Raw genomic sequence first — 5,328 nt, forward strand, 5'->3', positions numbered from 1 at the left:
GGGGGCAGTTGAGGGCAGCCAGGCCGGCAGGGGGGGCAGTTAGGGGTGATCAGGCTGGCAGGCAGAGGCAGTTAGGGGTGATCAGGCTGGCAGGGGGGACAGGTAGGGGCGATCAGGCAGGTGAGCAGTTAGGTGCCAGCGGTCCCGGGGATTGGGCCTAAACTGACAGTCGGACATCCCCCGAGGGGTCCTGGATTGGAGAGGGTGCAGGCTGGGCTGAGGGGACCCCACCCCCATGCACAAATTTCATACACTGGGCCTCTAGTTGGTAATAAAAGAGCAACAGTGACTTCAGAATTCTTTTATTTAGGAAAAAGCTTCCCTGAGCTAACTCTCTCCTAAATCCCTGTTGCAGAGTCTGGCTTTACTCCAAGTTTCTGAAACATGTAGCGTTGGCGTGAACTCTGCACCCAGTCCCTTTTCTGTAATCCCTGTAGACCCCAAATTCAGCTGACCCCAAAGTGCCTTCATCAGAGGGGAATTAATGGGACATTTGGCCAAAAACTTTGAATGGAGATCTTCCAAGGACAGAACATTCTGAAACCCACAGTGTTTTATATCTTCTTCTCACAGTGGCTGGGGTCAAAGCAAAGCTAGACGGAAAGATGTCCTAGGAGACCCAGACCCCAAAAAATCTAGGACTTTTATTTTTAATTTGTGTATTATAAATAATATGTATTGGCATCATTTTTAGATTCCTTTTGGCAAACGGGCTGGTCTTATTAGCAGTGAAGTTAATTTGAAAAATGAAACAATTTTTAGCAGTTGAAAAGTAAGTCTTCTGAAAAACTTATTTTCGTTATTTTAATATTACTTTTTAATGTTAATTTTACATGCTATGGCTCAAGTGAGAGCAGTTGTCCCATTTTAAATTTGATCATCTCATTTACAAATACACATTTTAAAAACATCTAGAGCCATATAATTGGTAAAGTATTTTCTATTAGATTCCCTGTTGGGGTGTGGGGCGGGGGGAGGATGTTTTCTTAAATTATCTTGGTTACAGGGCAAGTACCTTCTTTCATTCATCTTTGGATCAGTAGAACTATTTAGCGTAGTGACTACTATACAAAGGGTAATAAATAAATGTTTGTTGAATACATGGAAGCACAAACTAACGAAGGTACAGCATGATATTGTGGAAAGGGTACTCTACAGAAAACCAGAAGACCTCTATTTTGGCTGTGTGACCTCTCTGAGGCAGACTTTGGACTGGGAGGCAAAGTTGTGTCCTAATACGTATGGAATTGTTCTACTTGCCTCACAAGACTGGAATGGGTGCAAATGAGATCATGAGTATGCTTGTAAATGGAAATACATGGTACAAATGAGAATTTAGAAAGAAATAGAACTCCCCGCTGTGTCTTAAGTACTTAATCAGGATGCCCACAAGTTTTGGAGAGGTCAACCAAGTTGGGAATAACTGATATTCTTACGTAGGCTATGCTGTATAATGACGTACATAACAGTAATATTAATAATGACTATCATTTATTGAGCAATTTTTATAAGCTAGAGCCTATACTAGACATTGTACATTATTTCTAATTTTCACAACAACCTAGTCCATCCAGTAAGACAGGACTTATTATCATCTTTATTTTACAGACAAGAAATGGGGGCTCAAGTTATCTCCATCACTTGGCCTCTCCAGACCCTCAGGCTCTGACAGCACCATTTTGTATATTGCCCAGTTGTGCCATCGCTTCCCAGTTTCCAATTTGAAAATAAGGTCTCAATCTGAGCTGATGTGAGTGCTGAGTTTTAGTGTTGATAGGGCTAGTGTTAGCGCTGTGATTTAAGGAGGAATGAGGCCAGCAAAGAATAGCCATTTAATAACAATGAGATCCTTACTTCAAGTATAACTGGGTACTCTTTATGTGGGAGATAACCCCATTCACTAGAAATACTGTATTTGCTGGATGGCATGAGTGGCAGAGCCTGCCCCTCACGGCTATGCAAAAAGGAATGGGTCCTCTCAGGTTAGGCCTTTGAAGATATAGTCCCTCCACCTGGATTGACTACCTTTCTGGCTGGAACACCCTACTCATCATCCATCATCTTGCTTAAATGGCACTGTCTCTGGGAAGTCTTCTCTGCTACTGAGCAAAGTACCAGAGACTTTGTGGAATCCATCAAAGCATCTAGAACTATTGTTGATAGTCAGCACTTAGTAATTGCTTGTTGAATACATGAGCTAAGGCCAAGAAAGAAAGGGATTGAAGAGACTTGTTCTCTGATTGTCTCAAAGAAACCATTCTGCTCTTTCCTTGCATCATTGTCTCAATCTCCACCTGTTAGGCCTTGGGGACACAGCCGTATGTCCTGCTTTGAAAGCTTAGATTTCAATTTCCCATCATATCTTTTTTTTTCTGGCAGAACATTCCCAGGATTGTGGAAGATGAAGTCATGCTAGATGCCAGTAGTGGCCCTGTGGGAGACTGTGTGTATGCGTTGGGAAGATTGCCGAACTGTCCTTCCCTCTATGTCCCACCTCACCAGGCACCCCTCCATATCGCATATGATAGTTAATTTGTTTATATTTCAGGGCCAGGGCAATGTTGCCTTCTAGGAAGCTGTGGAGAAGAACCTATACTCTAGAATGCACTGAGCCCAAGTGAAGCATGCCACAGCACAACCAGGGGTAAACCCAGGAGCAAAGTTCTGGTCAATTCGGCTTGGAATTAGGCAAAGCTCCTTTCTGCTTCCACTTCTGGGGCGCCTCTAGGAAACAGTGGTTGCCCCATGGCTATGTTGGGTAGTCTTTTCTTCCTGGACATCCTGGGGTGTATACTGCGAAGGAGACCACAGTGGACACAGTCTGTACAAGCACTCGGCTCATTGTTTAGGCTCAGTAATAGCAACCACATGGTGCTACAGAGGCCTTGTCATGCCTTGAGGGCTGGGACCCTGTTCTTATCCGACAAGATCTCTGACTAAAGCCTGGCTGAAAGTGACATGGCCTGCTTAGAAACCCTAAATATCCTCTTACAGGATTCTCTGACTCAGAAGTCACAGACAGGATGTGATCTCAGTTCCTCGCAAATCTTCATGCACATGGGCACGGTTGCTTATTTCCTCTAGTTTTAATTGGGGTGGGAATTATACCGTTGTAATTAACTAGTTATGAATAATAGGAAAGGAGCAAAAGGGAGGCCAGACATTATAAACATGGCCATTCGGGCAGCTTCACCAGGAAGCTGTAATTTCACACTACCCAGGGAACCACTGGCCCATTCCCCACAGGTCACTGGGGATAGGGGTCCAGCAAAGGGGAGACAGATGCATGTGCAGTGAAGTTGGGTGATTAGGGAAGATGCCTGTTAGTCAAACCTGGGAACAGAGATCATTGGCCAGAATGAAGGGGGCCACTGCAAGCCTGCAAAAATTTGGGGATAAATAATTCCCCAAAGGAGTTTGCTCTCTCTCTTAGCTTCCTTGCATTTGCCCATGTTCCCTCTAAGCTATGTGGCCCTGCAGACCTCACATGCAATGGACTGATGGACTGCAGCAGGGAACACAAACCTGATGCTGGACTGAACTCTGCTCCAACATGGAAAGGAAATTCTTAACATGGCTTTGATTCTAGCTCTTCTGAAGCCACAGCTACACTTCTTCCTTTGGGAGATGAAGGGAAATGGGACCTTGGAAACTCAGGGGTTTGATTCCACAGAAATAAAGCTTTCTACAATACCTCATCCTCCCATGGGAGTCTCAGAAAATTCCTTTTCTCGGAGTATAGCAGGAAGCCCACTCCCACAAGCAACAGGTGGGGACGTAGACCTCTCCCCACTGATAACAGAAATACTAAACAGTCATGTTTGCAGGAGATCAAGAGGAGTTTCTTAGGGGAGAATTTTGAATAGATCCCTGAGAAGCTCCAGAGGACTTTTTTCTTCCTGACTTTTTGTCCAGCTCTCAGCATTTTACCCAGAGTGACTACCCAGTAGGTTCCTAGCTGGTTTTCCTTCCTTCAGTCTCTTAGTTCCTTATCACTTGCACAGAGATACCAGAGCCACTGTACTTAAGCTTCCTTATGTTCAAGTCTTTCTGTCAAACCAAGTTGTCCCTTCTCCATCAAGTTTGGTCAACACAGTTATTCAACAACTTACCTGTATTCCCATCTTCCCTACCTCTTACCATTCCTTCCTTCTGCTCCTCTGCTACTAGCTGGTCAGTTTCATTGTAGTTTATCTCATATATCCTGTTTGTTCCTCCAACTTAGAGTTGAAGTTTATCCTTACTGGAAAGACCTGTGTGTTCCCCAGAGACCTTCCTGAAGGTACCACCACCACCATCTCAACACCATCATCACACCATCAACATCATCTATTTAGCACATCCTTTACATCAGGCACTGTGCTTAGGGCTTTACATGGATTGTTCCATTTACTCCTGATGATTCTGAGATAGGTACTATTATTATCCCACTTTACAAATGAGAAAACCAAGGGTCAAAGAGATTAAGTGACTCATCAAAGGCCTCAGGGTTACTTAGCTTATACTACAATGAGATCTGAACGTAGATTTGTCTCCTTCTTAATCATAGTAATATACAGTCTCCCTAATCAACCCTATGCTGCTTATTTTCTTTCCTTGAATCTCATCAGAATTTTTGTATGTAGTTTAGGATCCATTCTTGGGCATTTGGGTATTGGACACAAGGAGGTATCTTTTAGATTAGATAGATCAACAGCTTTTAAAGAATAATTAATTTTTTTCAGTAGTTTAGGACATTGTACAGGGGCAAAAGGGCTTGTCTAGGAGTGTAGGTTCACAGAGGAACCAGAACTGGTCCCAGATCGTGCTTGTTCTAGTATAGCACATATCGTCCCTGTGTGGTCTTGGAAATTAGTTCTCCAGCTACTTCAAAATGATATATCTTGCCTTCTCAATTATAGTATTAGTTTTTTTTTTGTTTTTTTTTAAAGAATGGAAGTCATATTTTGTACTTTAAAAAATATGTTTCCAGGCTTATATAGGTTGTAAAAACTAAGTGTTAAAGGAAAACAAGCAAGCAAGCGGGTTGACATGGGAGGGATGCAAATGTTTACATGGTGGTCGCTGAATAGAAAATGCGGAAGATAGTAAGCACTCAGTACGCACTTTTCAAATAAATGAATGGATAAATGAAATGGTGTCTGAGAGACTAGAGCTCAATTTGAGCTGGGGGTGGAGGCGGGTGTTTCCAGAAATATGGAAGTTTTGCAACAAAGGAAAAATACCCAGCTTTGAATGCTGCTGAAAAGCTGGTCTTTAAAGAAAATTACAACACATGTGTATGAAGAGATGAGTCACTGGAGAAGAGTTATTGAACCTGACAGGCGA

Source organism: Myotis brandtii, unplaced genomic scaffold, assembly GCF_000412655.1.
Source record: "Myotis brandtii unplaced genomic scaffold, ASM41265v1 scaffold475, whole genome shotgun sequence".
NCBI classification, from domain to species: domain Eukaryota; kingdom Metazoa; phylum Chordata; class Mammalia; order Chiroptera; family Vespertilionidae; genus Myotis; species Myotis brandtii.